Raw genomic sequence first — 13,935 nt, forward strand, 5'->3', positions numbered from 1 at the left:
CTAATAGAAATGTTTACCACTGAAAAATTCTTAAGTTTAGGAAAAACTGTAAACACATTCATTGTAGAATATTCCTTATGTTCCAGGATCTATAAAAATGTAATGTAATTATTACTAGAATGCCAACATAGGATTGTTTGGGAAGTCAAACATGAAGTAGTCTGAAATTATCTTAAATTTCATATGAATAAATGAATACTAGGTAGATAAGAAATCTTTTGCAAAGATAAATAATAATGGGTGACAAGATTTCCTAGTATCAGAAAAATATATAATGTCATACTAATTTAATAAATGTCATGTTGGTACAGATACAGAAAAAAAAATCCATGGAACCAAATAAAGAGTTTGTACTTAGATCCCAGTTTATATTTATAGTTATCAGAATAGAGCTATGACTAAAGTAGTTACCTTCTATGAGAAAAGTAAAGATTAGGTACTAAAGAGTACTTTATATAAGAGGGTGTTTATCTGTAAGAAAATAAAGGAGTTTATATTATTTTATATCTTATAAAACAAATAAACACAAAACTTAATATTAAAATAATAAAACACCCTGAGGAAAAATATGAACTCTATATGTAGCATTTTCACTCAGTGTGCTTCAGAATTTATAATATTAACAAAACATTTACTTAGCAAAGAATATCAAATAATAAGCAAAATAAATATATGATAGATCTGAAATATATAAATAAGGCAGAAGAAAGATTAAAGAGTCAGTTTCTATAGTAATACAGATATCTCTTACAAACTGAGAAAAAATAAAACAACAGGTAGGATTTTAATTGATAACTCACAAAAGAGCAACCCAAATTATCAAGAAATGAGATGATAAAATATATTATGAAAATATAAATTAAATACAACAAGGTAGACTCTCTTCCTTTCAGATTCACTAAAAAATTTAAAATATACAAGAGTTACAAAATCTTCTGGTGGTTGGGATGTAGAGAAAATGACACATTGGTCTTAAAAATGTGAACTATTACATCCTTTTGTTCATTTATTCAAAAAATACAAATTGAGCTTAATAAAATATAGGCACACATCTAGGCATTTTGAATACATTGTCGAACCATAAAAAATTCTACTCACTCTTCTAGATACTTGAGACATATTATTGGATGGCAACAAAGCTCTCTGCAGAACTTGTGTTCTAGTACGATCTCTAAACTCAAATAAACACGTGCATTTCAACACAGAAATTCAAAACCTGATATTATAACCCATAAAAACAAAAGCATAACTTACTGACATTTAAACATTTTAGTATATAATTTTGTAATGGGGAAATCACCTTAAAACCAAGCGAATGCTCAGTCTTCAATAAAAGATTAATTATGTATATTCTAGAAAATATTATGCAGTCATTAAAAAAGGTGTAAGAGCTACCTCAGAAGACTTGGAATAATTTATAGAAATTATCTCTGAAAAAAATAGCATAATGCAAATAACAGTTTGTTTTTGTAAAACTTAAAATCGTGATGTATATATGGGTGTACATCAATATAAACCTCTACAGATATATGTCAATAAGATATTATGGTGGATTCTACTGTTATCCTATATCGCCTGGGGAAACAGGGAAGCAGAGTGGCCAGAAGTAAATACACAAAATCAAAACAAAAATAATAAGCTAAACAAGTAAGTTTGCGCTTATGTAATATATACATGCTTTTTCCACATAAAAGAAGCTCTTTGTGACAGACATTCTTTATAAATTTTTATCATTTCATGGGATCATGCTACCAAATTCCGTTCAACCTTCACCCATGTTCTCCCAGAGTCATACCATTATTATCCTCATTTGGCAAATGAGGACATGAAGGTTAGAACACTCCCTTCATTTGTCCAAGTTCACACAGCTAGTAAGTGGTGGGACTGAAAATTAGAGCAGCCTACTGTAGTCTACTGCCTTTCCAATGCATTAATATTTCAAAATATAGCATAACTTGGTAAATACTAAGGGTAAAATGACTTTACAACAATACTGAATAGGAGTTTTATTTTTTTCTTAAAGAAAATGCAATTCTGTCTTTGAAATAAGTTAAATGTCTGCTTTGCAATTTTATCTCAATTTCATTAAAAGGTCATAGCTGAGCGATACATTCTGTAGTAAGAGTATGCCAAAAAATTGCTTGTGATTATTTATGCAGAATCAGTGGACTTTGTATAATTGGTGAAAAGACCAATTTTATTGCTTTTACTGTTGTTTCTGTGTTATTAATTTCATTCCTAGTGATGCCATTTTAGAGGAGCCATATGTGCTCACAGCTATTATTGATTATGACAGCAAGTCTTTTACCTTTGAGAAACCTAAAGGTGTTGATCTTTACAACACTGTTACTGTCTTTTAACTATGATTTTTTTTTCTAGTCCTATTTGTTACCATGAAACGCTAGTGTATTTAACATTTCGTCGGGCATTGCATTACCCAAGGGAGAGTTAGTCACGCAATGACTTCAGATTGAATGTGTGCTTTTCTTAGAAGGTAAGTCTCCTTGAATTGTGATGACAGAAGATTTAAAGCTGCTTAATTTACTAAAAAATAATTTATGTGATGTTTAACTTGTGACTGAGATATCACATTAGATGTAACAAGTCCCATCTTTATGTAATTTGATTAAACATAAAATTCTTCAGAAATATGTATCTATTATTTAGAAGAGTAATATATGATTCTCATATCATGAAGACTTTTAAGAATAGAAGTTTTTATTTGCTTTTTATAGGAGGCAAGTACCTAACAATATGATTTCAAAAAGCCAGTATCATATATTTGCTAATATTTCACTAGAAAGCAAGATCTATCAGAATAAGTAAAATAAATTAATTAATTAATTAAACTGTTTCCATGAGATACTGGAACATACAAAAGTGTCATAGCCATAATGTTCAAGCACAACTAACAATATTTTTTGTACATGTTAGTAAGTTAAATACAAATTTAAAGTTATCAGTTATATTTTAAGAAAACTTGCAGTAATAGTTTTCAATATATTTTTAATATCTTTGCATTTCATTTTGTTACTCTAATAGAATTTTGAGAACATATATAATTCGTTGAAGTTTTATCTCTAAAGTATGTTTGGCAACTTATAAAAATTATTGTAATTTGTATGTGCTTTCCCCATGGAGCATCTGGTTAATTATCTGTCACTAATTGACATTTAAGTGATATTTACTCTTACTTTAGTTGCTGCTCTTCTAAAAGTCATCTGTCAAAAATAACCTTAAAAATTACTAAACATTTGAAAACCAACTTCAAGTTTTTCCATTTGTAAAGAATAATTGTATTCATTTCTCCATGTTACAATATTCAGAGAAGACTAAATATGAAACACTTTCTGACCTATAGATAACAGATAACAAAATGTTTAGCAAAGTATTCTTATGGGTCCATTTTTATACAAATGTATACATTTTAAGGCAATGCTATTAGGAGTCCAGAAAATACCTGGGTTAATGAGTTTGTTTTGTGAACACTTTTTGTGGTGTTTCTGGAACAGACTACCATAGACTGAGTAATTTATTAAGAAAGGAAACGTATTGCTTATAGTTCTAAAAGATAGGCAGCCCGGTATCCAGGTGCCAGGATGTGGCAGGAATCTTTATGCTGCATCATCCCATCTTAAGAGTTAAGAGGGTAAAATAATGAGAGAAACAGACAAAAGGGGAACCAAACTCATTTTTAAAAATCAGGAACACATTGCCACAACAATGGCATTATTACATTCATGAAGGCAGAGCCCTCATAACCAAATTACTTCGTAAAAGGTCTCTCCTGTCAACACTCTTGCACTGTAGATTAAGTTTCCACCACATAAACTTTGGGGGACTTATTCAAACCACAGCATTCCACCCTTGGCCCTGAAAATTTATGTCCTTCTCACATGCAAAATACATTCATTCCAGTCCAATAACCCCAAATTCTTAATTTATTAAAGCATTAACTCAAAACACTCCAAGTCCAGAGTCTCCTCTAAATCAGATGTGGGTGAGTCTCAAAGCACAATTCATCCTGAAGCAAATTTTCCTCCAGAGGGGAGCCTGTGAAATCAAAGTAAGCTATCTACTCCCAAAATACAATGGTGTAACAGGCATAGGATAGACATTCCTATTCCAAAAAGGAGAAATAATTCAGAAGAAAGGAGTAACAGATTCCAGGTAAGTACAAAACACAGCAATGCACACAACATTAAATTGTAAAGTTCCACAATAACATTTCCTAACTCCACGTTCCTCCTCCGGGACATGCTGGACTGGGGGTGGGCCTTCAAAGTCTCAGGCAGCCACACTTGTATGTCTTTGTTGGACAGAGGCTACACCACAACTCTCACAGGTTGGAATCTCATGCTTGCAACTCTCCCAGGCTGGAGTTTTGTGCTGATAGCTCTACAGTTCTAGAGTTTATGTAATATCCCTGACCCCACAGTTCTTCTGAGCATTGCCCTAGTGAGGGCTCTCTGTGGTGGCTGTGTTCCCGCATCAGGTTTCTGCCCTGCCTGGGCCCCAAGGCTGTCCAACACATCCTTTGAAATCCAGGTGGAGTCCACCACAGCCCTACAGCTTGTGCACTCTGTGTGTCTGCAGAGTCAGCACCATATGGATGCTGCCAAGGCTTACTGTTTGTGCCCTCCAGTGTGGTGAGCCAAGCTGCAATAGGCCCACTTGAGCTATGGTCGTGGCAGGGGCTGAGACGTGCTCCACCACGATGTTTGAAGCAGCACAGGACGGTGAATACTGAGGTTCCACAGGCTCCTCTCTGAAAACTGCCTTCAAGGTTCTGCTCTGGACCAGCAATGGAAGGGGCAGCCTAATATCTCTGAAATGCCTTGAGTGTTTTACCTCCTTGTCCTGATTAATACTGCCTGGCTCCCTTCTTCCCAATCATAATCTTTTTCGCAAAGGTTAGTCACTTGGCCACACCCTTAGTTTCCTCTCCTAAACCTGCCTTTTCATTCTTTACATGACTAGCCTAAATATTTTCAAAATTTTTACTTTCTGCTTTCTATTTAATTATAAATTCCATCTTTAGATCATTCCTGTTCTCTCCTTTTATGGTAAATGGCCTAAAGAAGCCATGGGCCACCTTCTACCCTGTGCTGCTTAGATATTTCTTCTTCTACAAGATAATTTAGCTCACTACTCCTAAGTTCTGCCTTGCATAAGACCCTAGGTCAGAAACACAATTCCGACAAGTTCTTTGCAACTGTGTAACAAGGATGGCCTCTACTCTGGCTTCCAGTATCTTGTTTCTCAATTTCATTTGAGACCTCCTCAGACTGGCCTTTAGTGTCCATATTTCTACCAACACTCTCATTTCAACCATTTAAGTAACCTCTAGAAAAGTTCAGTTTCCCTGCAGTTCTTCTCTCCTTCTGGGCCCTCACCAGAAATGCCTTTAAATCTCAATTCACAGCAATTTAAGTTTTTTAAGGCTGCTTATCCAAATTCTTCCAGTCTGTACCCAATACCCAGTTCCAAAGGTGCTTCGACATTTTTGGGTATTTGTTATAGCGATAAATCCACTTCTGGTACTAATTTTCTGCCTTAGTCCATTTTGTGTTGCTAAAACAGAATATCATAGGCTGGGCAATTTATAGAGAAAATTATTTTTCACAATTCTGGAGGCTCGGCAGTCTAATATCACACTACCAGCATCTGCTGAGGCCTTCTTGTTGCTTTATCCTATGGTGGAAGTTGAGAGTGTGAGAGAGGGCAAGAAAGAGAGAGACAAAAGGGTCTGAACTTAGCTTTTTATCAGGAATCCACTCCCACAATAGCTAAATCACACTTGCAATAATGGTCTTAATCCATTCACGAGGGCAGAACGCTGATGACCTAATCACCTCTTAAACACGCATTGGGCATGCATTTCTAACACACGAGCTTGGAGGGACACATTTAAACCATATAAATGTGTTGAGTCAAAAACATGCTCTTTTGTTTCTAAAAGGATCCATTTAGCCACAACTTAGCAACTAGCAGAAATACTGTGTAAGGGAATTCATTTCATTATGTGAACTCATGACCTCAATTTTCACAGGTAAATAGTAGAACAGTTTGACTAACCTTCTAAAGCCAATCCACCTATATTTGATGTGGCAATGCTTATTAGGAAATATTTCATGGGCAAAACAGGATAGCAGAACTATTTGTGTTTTCCCCTCCAGTGAAATGTGAAATGAATGACATTAAATAGCCCAAGACTGATTTTAGATAGAGGAAAAAATGTATGCGTTTAATAACAGTATTATGAAAAATTAGTCACATAATTGTTAGAGGACAGGATATATTATTACATGTACCTGAAAGATCATCAAGAACTACAGAAATAAATGCCATTTCTGTTTAAACACCCTTCCATTTGTAGCAGTACAAGCAAATATTAAACCTGTACAAAATTATTATATGCAACTATAATTAAATTTTTTTCAGGAATTATTACTTCAAAACACTTTCTAAGGTGGAATAATTTTAACTCAAAAACAGAATAATTTTGTACTTTGCCTTTTGTTTATTGTATATCATAGCATACTTGGCAAAATCTCTGCTAATTCTGTCATGTATACATTGACATTATGTGCAGCAAATGGTTTGGATTAAAGAGAAAATTCTTCTTTCATGCTGTGCTTAAAATAACTCAATTGGCTTGAAAACTATGTGGATCAAAACCAGCATGACTGAATGATTCAACCTGATACATCATAGTACTAAAAGCAGATTGAAACAAAAATATGTAGCTTATAAAATGCAAACATTATTTTAAAGTATGCAAAAATGCCAGTTCTTGTAAACATCAGTTGGATACCAGAGATATTTAAAAAACTACCTTTAATATTGGTGTCTAGTCTGTGCTTTTGATGCCTGCGCTTTTATAGTGGTTAATAGATACTTTTAGAAAATGGGTGATTCAATTCAGTTTTCCATTAAAAGAAATAAAAAATACATCTTCATATAAATGCATACCAAAATATTTTCAAATTTAATAACATTCTATTAGAGTTCTATAGTTCAAGCTACTTTTATAATGATTTATGTACAGATTTTTTCAATAAAAGCTTGTCAATGAAAAATCTTTTCACTTACTAAATCAAGAGATACTCTACACCTTGCTAAATATGGAAATGCAAATTGACATGTAGCCTAATCAAAAATTTAAAGAGGAAAGTATAGTACTTTATTTTCAGATTTTGTAGCATTTCCAATAACATTATTTGACAAACCATGCTACTCTTATAATATCTTTGTTTTTTATAGCACATTTGTTAAGACTGGCATACTCAAATGTCTCCAGTTGGATCTGTAAACAAAAAGGAGTTTCATGATAAGACAGTTTCTTTGAGAACATCGGTGTTTCTTGGTCTAAGCTAAATGCTAAGTCAAAACAACATAAAGGGAATATTCATTCTTTTTATTATTATTACTATGACTGTTGTTACTTTTACCTGGAACAGTTGTGAAATTGAGAGACAGAACACAAAAGCTGTTAGAAAGAAATGGCTACGATTATTTCATGTAAAACGAGGAATGGAAGAAATCGTTAGCTAGAAATATCAGGTATACAGTGGGGGCTGAGAAGTGCAGCCCCACCATGCAGTGAGCAGATGTTTGAAGCAGCACAGAATGGTGAATACTCACCATCGTTTTAAGGCAGAAGTAAGAGCTGAGAAATAAATGAAAAAGGAGACAATCAAATGTGTAATCAGATTGCCCCAAAGACAGAAATAAGTTATAGCTAAATATAAACCCAATTGCTCCTCATTAAAATAAATTATCGGGGAAAATGTTATTCCTAGTAATAGATTGCCTTGACAATTGAAGTTTACTTTTTCAGAAACTTTTTTGCCATTAGGACTTAAAACAAATTTAAAACAACCCTTGTTTCTAAAACATTGCATACATCTAACAGAATTGACCATTTCTTACCTTACCAGCTTGGAGTGCTCTAATTTGTTGTTGTTGTTTTCAATTCCAAAGTACCTTCTCCCCAAATGCTGTATGCCTAAGGATCCTTTGCTGTTGTCATTGTTTTGAGGGTGAACACACAGACTTCAGATACTTCTTGGTAACCAGATGTTGGGGGTGGACAATGGCAGCTCCACCCAAATAGTAACTTAGGTCAATTTCCACCCACATGAAGGGATATTTAGCAGACAAGGACTCTCAGCAACAGAAACATTCATAGTTTACTGTCTCAGTTTTATCCTTCTCACCAGATATATCAATATCTGAATATTAGAACAAATAACTCCATCTAATATAAAAGAAAAAGACAAAATCCAACCTGACTTTTTCTTTTCTTTTTCTTTTTTTTTTTTTTTTTGACACTGAGTCTCACTCTATCACCCAGGCTGCAGTGCAGTGGCCTGATCTCGGCTCACTGCAAGCTCTGCCTCCCGGGTTCAGCCATTGTCCTGTCTCAGCCTCCCGAGTAGCTGGGACTACAGGCGCCCGCCACCATGCCTGGCTAATTTTTTTGTATTTTTAGTAGAGACAGGGTTTTATTGTATTAGCCAGGATGGTCTCGATCTCCTGACCTGGTGATCCACCCGCCTCAGTCTCCCAAAGCGCTGGGATTACAGGCATGAGCCACCATGCCCGGCCTACCCTGACTTTTAATATACAAAGTATGTTGAGGGGTCATATTCTATTAGACATCTTTACTTTTCTTTGTTTTTAAATATATAATTAGTATATTTCAGAATGTTAAATATAATTTAACTTTTCCTTAATCCTAGGTCATATTATTGATAGGTTTTATTTCCTTTTTCTTGCTTTATTTTGTCAAATTCCTTTTATTTTCTTCTTATTAAACCAATATCTAGCATCACCCTTAAGAAGAAAACATTATGAGTAACATATTAGGTAATTAAAACATTAAAAATATGAAGGGTGTATATTACTACACTTAGCAGTTTCCTGGAAGTAGTGATTTACTTAATAAATCTGGAAATAGTTATAAATATTTGGTAGTTTTTAAAAAGTGGTGAACATTAAAAAAATAGAAGAAATCACATTAAAATAAATTAAAGCATAAAAATATTTTACAAACAGAATTTAGTTAATATTAATATGTTGTTTATATATTTAATTTATAACAAATTAAAAGAGTTTCAGTCAATTTTTTTCTTATCCTAGAATCTAATATCTGACTTGAATAAGATATGCAATTACATGTATTGGTTATTGCCAATCTTTAAAAAGTTATTGAAAAATTACTCTATGCATGACAATGCTACGTACTGTAAATAGAGGGTTTATTTATTAATTGTTTATTTATAATGTTTATTAAGCTGTTCACAAATTTAATTAACATCGTCATTGAAAGGATAATTGTGTCCTTACAAGTAATAGACCTGTATTCATTCTTGGAAAATGCTTCCGATATTATTTCAGATACCTAATTTTAAAATTGGAGTCTGTCAATTTAAAGTATTTATTTCCCTTATCCAACAACATCTTATGAGAAAACTACATATAATGCAAACCTACTCTGGATAACCTTGGCAGATGTAGAATAAAACAGAATGTTTCCATGTGGCCAACATGATTGCCAGGAAGGTGAGAGGGTCAAGTTAGAATAAAAGCAGAAGTCAATGAAGGGTAGGTACTGAGGAAATCTACAAAGTCATGTCATTCCTAGCATGGCTATTCAGAGGGCCACAGGATTTTACTGGAGTAGGATTACCACTGCTTCAGTGTAATCCTTGCTGCTGCACAGCTGGACTCTCAATTTTGATATTATCATCATGGATAATTTTTAACTGTTTCATGTCAGGATGACTTCCTTTCCTCTGGGCTCCACATCTTCATTCCTGGCATCAATGAGGGCTGAAGATATATTTTCCATTGCCTCCCAATTTTGAATCAATGATGTAAGCTCTTTCCATCAAAACATGAAATCAATTTCTCTATCCTTGATTTTGGTCTGTTTTGGGAATACATCATGAGAAGGAGGTGAGTCACCATAAATATTCCTAAGAATAAAAGTTATATAGGCTGATGTTCATTTAGTACATACTTTTCATGGATTGAAAATACAGGAAAAAAAAAATGAAAGGGCGCAATGGATAAGGGGGAAAAAGATAAAGTAGAAGGAAGGCAGGAAAGAAATATCAATAATATGGCCAGGCATGGTGACTCAAGCCTGTAATTCCAGCACTTTGGGAGGCCAAGGCGGGCGGATCACCTGAGGTCAGGAGTTCGAGACCAGCCTGGCCAACACGGAGAAACCCTGTCTCTACTAAAATTCCAAAATTAGCCAGGTGTGGTGGTGCGTGCCTGTAATCCCAGCTACTCAGGAGACTGAGGCAGGAGAATCACTTGAACCTGGGAGGCAGAGGTTGCAGTGAGGCAAGATCGCACCATTGCACTCCAGCCTGGACAACAAGAGCGAAACTCCATCAAAACAAAGAAAGAACGAGAGAGAGGGAGGGAAGGAGGGAAGGAGGGAGGCAGGAGGGGCCCTAATTTTTGCAGCTTGGTATAATTAAAATTGTAAAATAGTTTAGAGAATGGATCTTTTAGATTTGAAATTGGCTTTTTAACACTTTTTCAACTTTTTTTAAATTTAAACTCCATTTTTCTTCTTAAAACCTGAGGGAATTTCAACCATAAATGTCATACACCTTTTGGATAAAAATAAAAATATACTAGAGTATTGCTTGAGAATAGTAAAATTATGTGACAAGAATCAAAGTGTCATAGGCAGAAGTTACTCATCAGCTTCACTAGGGAAAGGATATTGTGTCAACCTGTTTCTTAATCTGATTACTAGCTTTTCTATAGATTGTAATTTATTATCCTCACACCTAATCATTATGCTCCAGTTGAAGTCAGCTGGGAAACACTAAGAGAATTTTAATATTTGTTTTCTAATTAGGATGATCATTTTCAATTAGCCTCTGCTTAAAACTCTTAAATAAAATATAGTTGCTGAAACCCTCAGACCTATCATTAAACAGAAACCTGTGGGCCTTTTATTGCATCCCCTATATTTAGCTTTCCAAATTACTCATAATGCTTTCTTCTCTTCTGCTGGACATTTTGTAAATTCTATTCACATACCCAAAGCTGTCAGCTGGGAATAAAAAACGGACTTTATCACTTGTTAGGGAGATCCCTTTCCAGTTAAACTTCCTTGTAGCCAATCAATTTGTCAGATCAGAGGAGTATCTTTTGTGAGACTTCCTCTGAACTAAAGCTGACAGGGTTAGGCCAGGGTCAGCTGTCTGATAAATCAAAGTGAAAGACAACTTAAAGCACTACAGTAGAAAGGGTTAGGGATTAGCACAGACGGCATTATCTGGGAGTTGACATTGATAAAAATCATATTTGTAAGAGTTAGCCTGCAGGACTTTTTTCCCCAACTCTTCTATTCCCTGCCCTCTCAAATGACATTCAGATTAATTAGAAAAGTTAGAAAAGAACAGGACTCATAAGTCATTTATCTACCAAGTGGTAAGATTTTTAAAAATTAAATCTTGATGGTCTTCAATAAAGCAGCTTAATAAAGAATAAGGGTTATCAATCTTTGCTGTAAGCTATCAAAACTAAGTGACCTTAAATTATATTGAAGTGATATACAGTAACACAGTGACAGATACTTTATTGAAGGTATATGTTCCAATTCTGAGAACATTCAGATATTTATTTACTAAAAGTTTATGAATTTTATGAAGAAAAAATAACTTTTTCAAAATATATTTATCAGAAATAATCTTTTGCCCCTAAGGTAGAGTTCATAATTACATTCTTAACTTACGATTTAATTTCAGTAGAAAATCTTGCTATATTTGAGTTTAAGAATTCCAAACGATGAAGCCAATAAATTAAAACAACATACGTTTCTAAGTTTTAAAGTCTATCATAAAAATCTTCCTAATTTATAGGAATTTATATGCATAAGATAATACACAATGTATCTAATTGTTGTGCCAAGTTGTCTTAAAATAAAAGCGTGATGCATGGGTAATACCAAGTCTTTTTTTCCAGTACAATATCACAGTCATTCTGTGTGGCTCAAATGGAGAGGTAAAGGTATGCAGATCATCAGCCATCTAAAATGTCACCACACACTTTACAAAAAAGAAGAATATATTACTAGCTGGGGATCTGAAAAATGTTAAAGTGAAGTGTTTTCCAAGAATACACCAAAAGAAATTCTGTCTCTACCTCTTCTGCCTTCATAAGAAGTCACCAAACCAAACAGGTTTTTTTTTTTTTTTTTCTCGTACTGCAGAAAAGTTTCCAAGGAAGGGAACTAATTTAGCAAATTACAAAAATTTACCTCTGTAAATAAAAATAAATAAAAATATTTATTCCCATAGGCTCTTGGACTTTTAATTTAGTGACCCTTGATTTTTATGCAAAATTGCAATAAAATATTTCAGTATAATATAAACTTATACTTACAATATAAGAAGAAAAGGCAATTTACTGAAACAGGACAAAAAGAGAAAAAATAAAAAGTTGAGAATGTATATTTTACAGTATTCTGTGAATCACAAGAAGTTTTATCTATATAAATTATCTCTAGAATTAAATATAAGAATTTTATAAATGCTATAGATTTATGAGACTATAAGTACTACAGGGTTTTTGAGATTCAATTTGTTACAAATGATTTTTTCATGAAATATTAGAAGAAATATTATTTCAGATAAATTTAAGAAAATGTGGAAAGTAGACATTCATTGCATAAACTTTCTTATAATAGTTTTACGAAGTTCCATTTTGAACAAAATTCCATATCTAAAGTAATATATTAAATAAAACATTAAATACTTAGAGTTAAAACAAAATTTAACCATGAATATTCATTCTTAAATAATTTATATTCTAAGATATTTGCTGTGTTCATATATTTCATATGTCCAAGGAATCCAGAGGCAAAGTAGTTTCTTGCTTTCCCACGGATTGAAAAAATAAATCTGATAACATAGAGGAGTTTCTTTAAGGTAATTATGATAAATCAAAATTGAAATTTAAAGTAGGAAAGGCTGATATCAACATTTGGATACTTTTTGTAAATAATCCTGTTACTTAATCTTTAGTTCCTCTTTCTCCTCCTCCTTTTTCTTCTTTACTTGGTGCAACATTTAAATTTATGAATTAGAGAAAAAATTTACACTTTTTATGACAATGCAAACAATTTAATCTCCATAATTGGTAAATTAACTGAAAATAAAACCAAAAGGTATTTTTAGATGCTACAGTAAATACAGACATCTACGGTTTAAAAGGTGTTTCGCATTGTAACCAAAACATTTATTTTTGTTTTCAGAACTTTACAGTTTATTTGGCTCAAAAATGCACAATTTTGGGGTAAAAAGGAAAAGTAAGTTGAAAACAAATGACAGTGTCGCTAATCAAAGTAAAATATATTTAAAATCTGGAAGTACACACTTTTTTTTATAAAAATGTAATTCCTCTAAGGGCTTGATATTTATTCAGGCTTATTCATCAGCAGGTACCTGTAAGAAAAAGTCTATTAGGGTAGTGATGACAAACAGGTATTCACTTATGTACTTACATAATATCCAGGAACTTGGAGTTGTTCCACCACAATGAAGAAAAGAAGTTTCAGAAGGTTTCTTGGATGAGAAGGAAGAGAGCAAGCAATGCCATCCAAGTGAGCTTGCTTCATCCACGACTGGGAGAGGGGAGAGGGAAAAGCCTATTTGTAGTTTGAGAATAGATTAGAATAAAGACTTTTCTTGAATGTCACCAAATGCTAACTGATATGGTTTTCCAGATTCCAAAACTATAAAATGTAGAGACCAATCCATGGCAAAATATGGCTCTTGAACTCAGGGGAAAAGAGAAACATGACATATCTGACCATAATTACTGAAAGGAAAGATACTCTAACATCAGATGAGATAAATAAAAGAGGACAGCAAGACTGCTGTTCCTCAATGAAAT

The sequence above is a fragment of the Papio anubis genome, chromosome 2, assembly GCF_008728515.1.
Source record: "Papio anubis isolate 15944 chromosome 2, Panubis1.0, whole genome shotgun sequence".
Taxonomy (NCBI): domain Eukaryota; kingdom Metazoa; phylum Chordata; class Mammalia; order Primates; family Cercopithecidae; genus Papio; species Papio anubis.